Below are 13260 nucleotides of genomic sequence, written 5' to 3' on the forward strand. Positions count from 1 at the left end.
TCATCCTCATCTTCATTAGCATCTACTGGTGTAGGAGCACCATTACTTGTACTTGGTTGTTTTGCAACTGGTTCCCAGAAGGTTATATCTGGTTCATCTATCGCTCGCTCGCTACTAGTTTCCTTAGGTTTCTCAGAGGTTTCATCAACTCTAACATTGATACTTTCAACAATTCTCTGAGTCCTATTGTTAAAACACTTGAGAGCTTTTCTCTTTGTGTAATACCATAGGAATATTCCCTCATCAAATTTTGCATCAAACTTTCTCTGGTATTCACTTCTCTTGATATAACACTTGCTACCAAACACTCTAAAGTAGCTTACTACTAGAGTCTTACCAGTCCGATACTCATAAGGATTTTTATCCTTGCCTTTCTTGATGAGTACCTGGTTCAGAGTGTAGGCTGCAGTGCTCACTGCTTCTCTCAAAAAAGTGTGAGCAACCTTCCCTTGAATCAGCATTGTTCTGGCAGCTTCAACTATAGTCTGGTTGTTCCTTTCTGCTAGGCCATCCTACTGTGGAGTCCACAGGGTAGATAGTTTCCTCTTGATGTCGTTCTCTTCATAGTACTTATTGAATTTGCAAAAGTGAACTCACCTCCTTGTTTGGTTCTGAGGCATTTAATCCTCTTACCGCTTTCCTTTCCAACTAGTGCTCTAAAGGCTTTAAACTTTCCAAAAGTTGCAGACTTGTCTTTCAAGAATGTAACCCACATCATTCTTGAGCAATCATCATCAAGAATCATAAAGTACATATCTCTTTGAACACTCCTAGTTTTCATAGGACCACACAAATCAGTGTGAACAAGATCAAGTAAATTATCTCCTATTAAAGATTTACCTTTGAAGGTTGAGGAAGATATTTTCCCCGGTTGACATTCTCTGCACAAAGGATTCTCTGGTTTGTTCAGCATAGGCAATCCTCTAACTGCCTTGATCTTACTGGCCTTCACAATATTATCAAAATTTACATAACATAATCTCCTATGCCATATCCAACTTTCATCAAACTTAGCCGTTAGACATTGATTGATATTTGTATTTAACTGAAATAAGTTACCTTTGGTCTGCATACCAATGACCATTAGTTTACCACTCTTTCCTTTTATTTTGCACACTCCATCTTTGAATTCCAAAGTGAGTCTTTTATCATTCAGTTGGGCAACACTCAAAAGGTTATGCCTTAGACCTTCTACCCAATACACATTATCAACACTACTTTTTCCATTTAGAGAGATGGACCCTTTGCCTTTTACCATACATGGTGCATCATTACCAAATCAGACTACACCTCCCTCATACTCTTCCAGAGACAGAAACTTTCTCTAGTCACCAGTCATGTGGTGTGAATATCCACTATCAATAATCCACTCATTAAAATTATCAAAGCGGGAGACAAGAGCCTTCTTGTCTAACACATCTTCCTTAATGACTACAAACACTATGTCTTCGCTTTCTTCATCTTATGATTCATCATCAGTGACACCTTCATCAACTGCAACAAGACAATTTCTCCTATTTCCTCCTTTGAACTTTTTAAACTTCTCTAGTTTATCCTTATTATCATTGTTGGGATAGTTGATAGCAATGTGTCCTATCCTATTGCAAGAAAAACATTTCAAAGGGAGCTTACCTTTGTATTTTCCTATTCCCTTAGGAAGTCTCTTGGCAAGAAGAGCTTCAAACTCCATAAGGATCTCCTCATCATCCATATCTTTGCTTTGTCTAGGTTCACAGCTAATTCCAACTTCTTTTCCCTTTCTAGATGGTGCAATAGATGCTCTAAAGGTTGATTCAGTCTTCTAAACACTGCCATCATAATTGTTGAGCTCATATATGGTCAAATTAGCAATGATGGAGTCAAGGGATACCTTTGTCTTGTCAATAGATCTCAACTCCTGAATAGTGGCAACCCTTATTGCATAGACCGGTAATAAGGATCTCAAAGCTTTGCTAACAATGGTGGAATCATCCATTGTACCTCCTGCACTCTTGATGTCTCCAACAATAGTTTTAATTTTTCTCTCACATTGTTGAATGGTCTCTCCTTCAACCATCTGCATGTCTTCAAATTTTCCTCTAAGGCTCTCTTCCTTAGCTTGCTTCACATGCTCATCACTCCCATAGATAGACTCCAGAGTATCCCATACATCTTTGTGATTGTCTTTATCCTAAACATCTATAAACTCAATATCAGATAGAGTGTTGATAAGAGCTTCCATAACTTGCCCACTCTCCTAAATTTCTTTTCTTTGATCATTGGTGAGAGCACCAGTAGGGACAACATAAGTATTCTCAACATAGTTCCAGTGTTGAGAACCCATGCTTTTAATGTAGATCTTCATTTTGTCCTTCCATATCTTAAAGTTATCTCTATTGAACTTAGGACCTTCCCTCTTCATCATTAGAATAGGATCTTTTCCTCAAGCGGTTAAGCTTATAACACAGAGGACCTGGAGGACCGCTGTGATACCAATTGATGAATAATGATGAATAGTAAATACTCAATAGATACTGAGAGGGGGGGTGGTGAATAAGTATGGACAAAAAATTCTTCAACAACTTAAACTGCAAAGACTGCACTAACTGGTAAATAATATCACCAATCTAAATCAAGGCACTACCGATAAAACACAGTATGATAGTAAAATACATAAACTGGTAACATCTAGATCTTCTCACAACCTAATATCTCATCTTAACTTCACCCATATGCTTAAGCAAGTAATTCATCAGAAATACAATGACCATTGGATCAGCTTGCATTACCGCTTAACAGAAAACACTAAAATATCACATGAAAAAGCATCACACATAACACACTAATTTTTCACGTGGAAACCCAATTGGGAAAAACCATAGTGGGGATGAATACCCACAAGTTGTTCTTGAACTCTTCTAAATTTCACTCTATTAGGAGCCTAGTCTGATTAAAGACTTTACAACAGGTTCTGTTAGGAACCAATCCTGCTAGGGATCACCCAGTTAAGAGATGGCCAAATACCCGGTTAGAAGTTAAAACCCTATTAAACATTACCTTGTGAGAGGATTTGCACAACTTAATGATTTTGAGTCACCTTGTTAAAGGATTTACAAAAATCTTGTTAAAGGTACCCAATAAAGGGATTTTCCATCTGGTAAAATGGTTAGAAGTCAACAGGTAATACATTGATCTGATAACAACACTTAATGCCAAGGCAGATCCACTTCAGTTCCTTCACATCTGCAATCACAATTTGCAAATCTCTACTTACTCCTTTGGTCTGGCAAGAATCACCTCATATACAATCATTTGCCAACAACAACAAATAAAAATCATCATCAACCTTATAGACAACAATTAGGTCAATGGCCAAACCTAAAACCCTAAGCATCTAGGTTTACAATACATTCGGTCCAATCTTGGCCGTTTAAACACATTACATAGGGTAAAACAATCTTGAACAAATCTCAAGACGTTCTCCATCATTAGTTCTTCATCACTTCTGGAAGCCAATAACCCATCACGTGCCCTCCATCATTTACTAAGGTTTTGTACATTCTCAAGTTAGATAGAATCAATCTTCTTCATGCAAGATCCTCAAGGAGATTCTTCATGCGCACAAGGATATTGTCGGTCAAATCACACAGACTTGGAATGCATCAACCAAAAACCTTGAAACTGAGACTACCAACTGGTAGTCATATCAAATGAAACCCCGATACAAACTTGCATATACCGGTTCACACTCCAACATATCAGTTCACTTTTGTATACACCGGTTTATACCATCATACTGGTTGACTTTCCAGTTTGCTTACTTCAATATATCAATTCATACTTCAACATATTGACATCAATGACAACATATCATCAAACTCTGCACATATGCCAACACATTGCACATGCAGTGGACATTGCTGCACATTTTTAGAAAAGTCCAAGAGAATCCCACTTGGTAGCAGTCAAGCAAATTCTTAGATATTTGAAGGGAACTATAGATTATGGGTTGTGGTATCCATAGAATAATGATTTCAATCTTAAAGTGTTTATCGATGCCGATTGGGCTGGTAATGTGGATGACCGAAAGAGAATAACTAATGGTGCATTCTTTCTTGGTAGTAGACTAGTCTCATGGATGAGCAAGAATCAAAGTTGTATCTCTAAGTCCACAGCAGAAGCAGAATATGTAGCAACATTTATGAACTGTACTCAAACAATTTGGATGAAGCATGTATTAAGTGGTTTCAAAGTCCCTGCATCTAAACCGGTGAGTATCTTTTGTGATAAGACAAGTGCCATTAATATCTCCAAGAATTCGGTATTGCATGCTATAACCAAGCACTTCGAGCTCAAGTATCATTTCTTAAGGGAGAAAGTTTAGAAAAAAGAGGTTGTATTGGAACATGTTTCCAGTAAGGAGCAATTAGTAGATATATTCACCAAGCCTCTACTGAAAGCTACATTTGCCTATTTAAGAGGTGAATTAGGGGTGATGCCCCTTCAAGAGGTGAACTAAAGGTATGTGATCCACATCAGTCAGGTATTGCATTGTCAAATCTTTTCAGGATTGATGTGTTGAAGGATGCTACTCCTCAGGGGGAGCAACATAGTGGAACATGGAAGCTTGTACCTCCACTTTGTCATTGTTGTCAAAGGGGGAGAAGATGTGAAGTGAAGAAGATATCTGCAGTATTGAAGACATATAATATGGAAGATGTAGAGATATCTTTGTGTATATCCATCAATGCAAAAGGGGGAGATTGTTGGCATATGTGTAGAGTTTGATGACATGATGATAATGTATGTTGTCATTGATGTCAATATACTGAAGTGTGAACCAGTATGATGAAGTGTGAATCAGTATAAGTGAACTGGTATGATGAAGTGTGAACCGGTATGTTGAAGTAAGTAACTGGCAAGTGAACCGGTATATGTAAAGTTTGTATCGGGGTTTCACTTGATATGACTACTGGTTGGTAGTCTCAGTTTTAGGGTTTCCAGTTGATGCATTCCAAGTCTGTGCAATTCAACCAACGACATCCTATGATGAGTTAGCATTGAAATGAAGATTAGATCGCATTGCCACATCAACCTTGTGCACATGAAGGATTTACTTGAGGATCTTGCATGAAGAGATTGATTCTATCTACCTCAGGAATATGCAAAACTTAAGTAAACGGTGGAGAGCATGTGATGGGTTATCAGCTTCTAGAAGCGGTGAAGAACGGATGATGCAAAATATCTTGAGATTTTTTCAAGATTGTTTTATCCTATGTAATGTGATTAAATGGGCAAGATTGGACCGACTATATTGTTAACCTAGATGCTTCAGGTTTTAGGTTTTGGCCACCGACCTAATTGTTATCTAAAAGGTTGATGATGATTTTCATTTGAAGTTGTTGGCAAATGATTGAATGTGAGGTGATTCTTGCCAGACCAGAGAAGTGAGTAGAGACCTGCAGAGTATGATTGCAGATGTAAAGGAACTAAAGTGGATCTACCTTGGCATTAAGTGTTGTTATTAGATCAGTGTATTACCTGTTGAGTTCTAACCATTTCTATAGTTGGAAAATCCCTTTACCAGGTAGCTTTAATAGGCTTTTTGTAAATCCTTTAATAGGGTGACTCAAAATCATTGAGTTCTTCAAATCCTCTTGTGAGGTAACCTTTAACAGGGTTTTAACCTCTAACCAGGTATATAGCCATCGCTTAACCGGGTGATCCCTAGAAGGATCGGTCCCTAGCAAAACTTGTTGTAAAGTCTTTAACCGGACTAGGCTCCTAACAGAGGGAAATTCAGAAGAGTTCAAGAACAACTTGTGGGTATTCATCCCCACTGTGGTTTTTCCCAACTGGGTTTCAATGTGAAAAATTAGTGTGTTATGTGTGATGCCTTTTCATGTGATGATTTAGTGTTTTTTGTGAAGTTGTAATGCATGCAGATCTAATGCTCATTGTATTTATGATGTATTATTTGCTTAAGCATATGGGTGAAGTTGAGATGAGATATTAGGTTATGAGAAATTCTAAGTGCTACTGGTTTATGTCTTTTACAGTCTTACTGTGTTTTATCGGTATTGTCTTGGCTTAGGTTGGTGGTGTTGTTTGACAGTTAGTGCAGTCATTGCAGTTTAAGTTGTCAGAGAAGGTTTTGTCTGTACTGATTCACCCCCTACCTCTTAGTACTTGTTGGGTATTTACTATTCATCATTATTCATCATATTCTAGATATTACATCCCATAGATCTCTATCCACGAGCAGATCTTCCATTTTTCAGCTTCCAAAGTTTGATTTTGCTACCATTAAAATTCTCCATATCAAATTTTGTGGATGTGTTTTCCATCTTCTTCCTTGAAAAAGACTTTGAAAACTCTACAAATCTCTCACTCAAACTAAGATTACTACAAAAAACTGCTACCCAATAATGAAACCAAAACTAGCCAATACCAACTGAAAGAAAGCTAAGGTGTGGAAAATGCTTCCTAATACTAATATAGTGGGGGAGATTATGCAAATTTTCCTTACAAGTCTTCTATTATAGAAACAAAAACACATTTATAAGTAGATAAAAAAATTGCATAAAGATAAACAAAATGTACACAAGATATATTGTGGGAAAAACCCTTTTGAGTGAAAAACACCACACTACAAAAGCATAGTACTTTGTATTCTAGTAATCAAAGTTCTTACAATACAATATCAACACTTAGCTTCTTCAATTATAATCTACAACTACAAACCACAATCAAGATTAATTATAGTAGCATAACACTTCACATGCAAATATAATATGACTACTACTCTCCATGGCTACCTTTTATAGAGAAATACATCAAAGAAGGAAGCTTCTAGATGAAGCAGCAAGATGTGGTCATGCAAAGTATTTGGCCCTATTTTCCGGCTACCAAAACTCATGCAGATGACATGTGTACATCTCCGAACGACTCCCGATTTAAACCTCCTAACTTTGGCACCCAAAATTTACTATTTGGAGGTATGATAGATGCTCTTACACATCTTACAACCATCATGAGTTACAACATTTACATCTATAAGAGAACTTGTCATAAATGACTAATAATAACTTATTCTCTTACCACTTGCCATGACCCAAATTGGACACTCACCTTCTCCATGAAAAAGGAATCTCCTACTAATTTTCCAATATGTCATAGAACTTGTCATAGGCTGACACTTATAGAGATCCTCAAAGTGGGAAGCCTACCTCCACATGTGCAATGTATGTGTCATATAGTCATCCCTAGTTATGATGTTGTTCAACCCAACAATAAGAATAATAACTCTAGTTGAAGTCTCAACCCAAAGTTTGGACATTCATTTGGTAAAGTCACTATTTCCATAGCTGGTGTTCATTTGGTTGTCAACCCAAGGACGTAATACTTGAAATGGCACTATATATGCAATAAGTTCCCGCGACAGCTATTCTGCATTACTGCAGCAACTAACATTATGTGGAAAAGATAAGAAAGAATTGAAACTATAGAAAGGCTACAAGAAAACTTCTACATAAATTCATAAAAGAAATACTGGATAAATTCAATGCTGATAAACAAAAATTACTCTGTTTTGGTTTGACTGCAGGAACAATTAGTGGATCTGTTTCCAATGGCTATAGGAACAGTCAATGCAAGAATGTCTACTATAGCTAAGGAAAGAAAACTAATTTTAACAAATGCACAGGAACACTCATCGAGTGGGCCCCCTTGGATGAGTGATACTAGGATTCCCAAAAATAACTCTAAAAGCTCAGAATAACATATTTTTATTCATCATTCTTTGGAAGTCATTACATGATTCAATATGAAAAGAAACTCAAAAATACTTACGAAAAATCCTCTACTCTATTTTTTTCTTCTCTTTCTTTCTATCTAACGTCTGGGAAGATAAAGAGCTTATTATTAAAAAGAAATCATCTACAACAGACAACACAAATTATGCCGAAAAGAAGAGGTGGATAATTGACCGAGAAAGGAGATAGCTGGAGTTATGCTGCAGGAAATGTGGATCTAAACTGAACTGCAATCATAACATGTTGTGGCATTATTTACAAATTCAATTTCCTCCTAAGTTAGACATCGATAGTATCGCTTGATTGCTCCTCTTATGCCATTCCTTACGCTTCTCATATTTTCTATTGTTCGATCCTTAGTCATCTTCTTGAGTATCCTTTCCTTCAACTAGCGTGGTAGGTGAACATCCACCGCAACATCATTTATTCCCTACACTACAAAAGAAATAACATACATACACATTTTATTTAATCAAGACATCTATTAATTTCACATATGATATTTCCCTAAACAATCTTCATGGCAACATGATTCAATCACATGGCTGCAGGAATAAATGGCATGGCTATAGGAATAAACTGGCAAAGCTAAAACATGATTTAATAGTGTATACACATAAAAAAGGCTATGACCAATTAAATAAATATTTTATATTTATTTAATGATTACTCTTCTATTAAATAGTTAATTTGAAAAAGATTAATTTATTTAATTCATTTTTTGTTTCTTTTTATTAATTAATTCATCTATCCTATTCCTCTAATTAATTAAATATCTAATATTTAATAGTTATTCTCATGTCCTATAGTTTTAAATATTAAATGATTTCTTAAATTATTTAATCTCTCTCATCCAACTCACTCTCCATCTCCACTTCATCTTCCCTTTGCCAACTCATCCATCATGTGGCTAAGGAAATTAATATTTCTTAAATATTAATTCATCATTTATCTTCAACCTCCAAATTTAATGAATATTGTGTACGTACACATATTTCATAACCATCTTCTATATTCTCTCCAACGCCCCCTACATCTTAGGAAGGACTTGAGTCCACTTGTCCTATCATGCCTAAATCTTCTCCAACCATCCCTAGATTCCCTCAGTTAACAACCCAATCAAGGTGAGATGAGTGACACTTGTCTTCTCCTTCCCCCTTTCTCTCAACCTTCACCTTTGCTCACAACCATTCAAATCTGTAGATCTGATCATGACCGTTGGTCTAAGCCACATCATCTCATACTCTCAAAGTCTATAAAATCAAGAGATTCAGCTGAGAGAGTTAGTCTTCAAATCAATCTTATGCATCTGTGAGTTTTTGAAGCAAATAGCAAATAGAAAATAGCAAATAGTAATAGCAATTATCATACAACAATTATCATATAGCATAATCATGTAGTATTTGCATATCATAGCATCAGTTAACTAAAAGTTATCAGTCCATTCTTCATATGCCATCTTGGAAGCCATCAGTGCATTGTTTGAGAGCACAACATCTGCAACTAGGAACAGTGGAGTTAGGACACAATGAGACATAAATCATGAAGGTAATATTAGTATTTTTATTTCATATGTATTTCATGTAGTTTCATTGGTTGAGTTTGGATTTCATGTAGCATTTCCATTTGTATTTTGTGAAACTAACTTGTTGGAGGTAGCATTCTAAGGATGAAATTCAAGTCGACACATTCTAGCGCCCACCGTGGGGCCCATGGACCTCGCATATACCTTTAAAATCTCACAAAACGTTAAATTAACGTATTTGTAATGCAGATTCATGCATCTGTGAATTCTGACAGTGCTTTTGTTCCATAGGTTAGCGCATTTCCCTTCTAGGTTAGCGCATTTGCACTCTAGGTTAGCGCATGAGCATTTTAGGTTAGCTCTTTTGTTTTAAAGTTTACGCATTTGCATTGCGGGTTTGCACATTTATGTCCTAGGTTAGCACATTTTTCAAAGAAATCATGCTTTTGTATCCACTGAGCAATGCTTTTGTAGTCTAGTTTAGCGCTTTTGAGCAAAAAGATAGCACATGTGTTAGATTAGTGCTTCTATTTATAAACTGACAAAAAAAATTCTTGTAGGTCCGAATGTCCAAGAAATCAGATTTTACAAATTACTAACATGCATGTGCAGGATGGTATTTAAGACAAATTTTATGCATTTCATCATCCAGTTAATTGAAAATCTTGTTTTGGGAAGTAACGTATCATATCTTGTTCATCTAGTTTAACTAAGAGGATGAATTGACAACATGCAACTTGCATTTTTAGTATTTTCTCTAAAATAGTTGCACATAGACTTTTAAGTGGGCTAAAATAAACACCATGCTTATTGGAGCAACATCTCCAAATAGGACTTAGCCAACAATTGCTTTGAAAAGGTTAAAAAGAACACTTGTATTCTGTGTCTTGAAAGTGGTAGGTATGTGCTCTCCCCTTAATTGGGTGACCAAAAAGCCAAACCCACTCTTTTATGCTTTCTTTACTTTTCAAGCAATTAAATCCTTTAGGGGGCCTGCCTTGAGGGGGCCAGTGAGAGGGGAACGACCTAAAGTGGAAACGGGCTAATACCGAGTCCTTCCAATCCACTATAAATAAATTGTGTTTGTGACGAAAGTCCCAAACAACATGTGCTGATAAGTTCATACCAACACTATGTTTCCTCATAAATCCTATGGAGTGTAACCTCCATAGGCTGGGAACCTTCTGTATTTACAGAGCTAATAGTGCCACATGTATGGCCACATGACCGGAAGCCTTTACTAAAAACCACTTGTACTAGTTGCCAAAATCCTTCTAGTTGTTGGCGTAGGAGGTCGGACCTCTGAAGCAACTCACATACATATGGTTCCTAGTAGAGATATAAAGTTTGCCATGGGGAGTTTTCATGGAAACTGGTGCTTGGCTTCCCCGAAGAAGTGAGTGCTAAGGGTGGAGCTAGTGGGGTCAAGCATCTAAATATCTGCTTTGAATAGCATAGCCTCGGGGGAAACCCCACGTGAGATTAAACAACTATTGTCTCATCCTGCCATAGGGATTGTACTTTCTTGTGCATTTTGTTTATTAAACATTGTGCCTTCTATGTCTGTAACATGTTCTAAATGGTCAAAAATTGAAGAAAATTATCATCTACAAGTGAGCAAAAAACCAACAAATTGCTGAAAAAGTTTGATAAAAAAGAGTAATACAAAAAGCTTTTCAACACTTGAAACACCAAATCAAAATCAAAGTGTCAAAACATCAATATGAAAATAATTCTTGAAGTAAGTTTGTCTCTATACCATCACATATTGTCAAAAAATAGCTCAAACAACTAGGTCACTAATCCTACAGGTTATTCCCAAAAGGTTCTATAAACATCAACATTCAACAAGCTATTGATTCAAACATCTTAAGTGCAAAAAATCAACATCCTTGTCAAGTTTCTCATCAGGATAATCAAATCCTCTATCACGAAGCTTGATCAATCTATACTAGGTTCCTAATCTTGGATATATCTTTCCTATTTTGATCCTAGGTTATATCAAAACCATAATTGCATCAACATTGGAATCAAACAAACTTGTGAATTGCCAAATGTCTATATGACTTTTAAGTATCACCCTAAGAAAAGAAAACCTAGTTATAAAGCTACTCAGAAAAGAATAAAATTCTTGTATATCAATCGCAAGATCTTATTAAAACATAGGAAATTCCTACACCATTTTCGTCACTACTTACGTGGTTGCAGTATAGAATTTGATAGTGAAATTTTACAAGGATGTGCTTTCCAACAAAGAGATACTTTATCCCAATGAACAAACAATAGTGGTAAGATCAACAAGGCATATCTTCCTAAACCAATAATCACCTATTGACTTTGTCCTTTGGAACTTTCAACAACTTTGAAATAATCACATGCCAGTTTTGACTAGAGCCCAACACGAACAACTTAGAAAACAAGAACAAATGGAGGAAGAAGATACTCCTGTATTCCACACTTTTGGATTTATCATTGTTGACGAAGAAGTAGTCAATAACACCATTAAAGACCTTGAGCAAGATTTCAAATTTGATAGGCTAATGGAAAAATTGTTGGCAAAACAAAAAGAAAAATACCTCTTGATGTTGGCAAAATCTGGAGCTAAACTACCACAAGACTTTAACATAGAAAGATTGAAACAAGATGTGGAGGCAAGTAACACCTAAAACATAGATGAGCCAAATAATGAAGATGTGAACAAAGAAAGCAATGAAGAAGCAAGGAAAGAGAGGGGTGACAAAAGAAAAGAGCTTAGTGATAAGAGAACTCATGAAGAAACAAGGAGAAACTATGTGGATAATCCATTGTCAAACCTTACTCAACAAATACAAACTCTACAACAACAGATACAAGACATGCAAAATGGTACAAGCTCCAAGAAATATTCATTAGAAGATATATGCCCATATCCTTTTGATAAAAATCTGAATATGATACCATTTCTGCAACATTGCGAGATTCCTAAATATGACAAATACGATGGAAAATCTGATCCTCAAGATCACATTAGGGAGTTTTGTACTATGAGCATGGAATTTTCTCATGATGAAACTTACCTTATACATCTTTTTCCTAGGAGTTTAAATGGACAATCAATGGAGTGGTTTTCAAGATTACCATCCGGAATCAAATCCTTTGAAGAACTTGTGAATAGGTTTATTTCAGAATACTCCTACAATATAAGGAATGCAATAACAATGTTGGATCTTTGCAATGTTAAACAAAAGAATGGTGAATTCTTTATGATTTTCTTACAATGAGGGAAATGCATGTTTAATAGGTATCCTCGAGATGTACCTGATCAAGAAAAAATGGACATATTCATTGATAATCTTATCAGTGAAATGAGTTATCGACTAAGGATGCAATGTCCTCCCTCTTTGCCAAAATGGTCGAGAATGGTCTAAAAATAGAGAACGCAATGGTAAAGAAAGGATAACTAAAACTTTACAATAATTCATACAACAACAACAATGACAAACCCAAGTTCTGGGCAAAGAATAGGAATGTCAACAATGAAGGGAATGACGATAATAGTACTACAAAACAACAACAACCAATTTTTAATCTATCAAGCCAAATCCCAAGCACTAATAATAAAAAAAACAATAAAGCCAAGTCCTTTTTCTCCAATCCTCAGAGGAAATTTACAAATATTGGAGAATCTTTGGAATCGGCTCTAAAAACTTTGCTTGCTAGCAAATTGATTGTTTTACCAGAAGCAGGAAGTTATGAACCACCAGTCAAGCCCAATTGGTGGAATGACAATCATTTTTGCAATTATCATCAGAATAAAGGACACCTAACAAATTATTGTCAGAGATTGAAACACCTTATCCAAGATCTAATCGATAATGGAACCATCATAGTGGATAGCCATAAGACAAATGAATCAAACTTAGCTTTCAAAACTCTACTTCCAAATTATGACAAAGGTGAATC

Source organism: Cryptomeria japonica, chromosome 8 (assembly GCF_030272615.1).
Source record: "Cryptomeria japonica chromosome 8, Sugi_1.0, whole genome shotgun sequence".
Classification (NCBI taxonomy): Eukaryota; Viridiplantae; Streptophyta; class Pinopsida; order Cupressales; family Cupressaceae; genus Cryptomeria; species Cryptomeria japonica.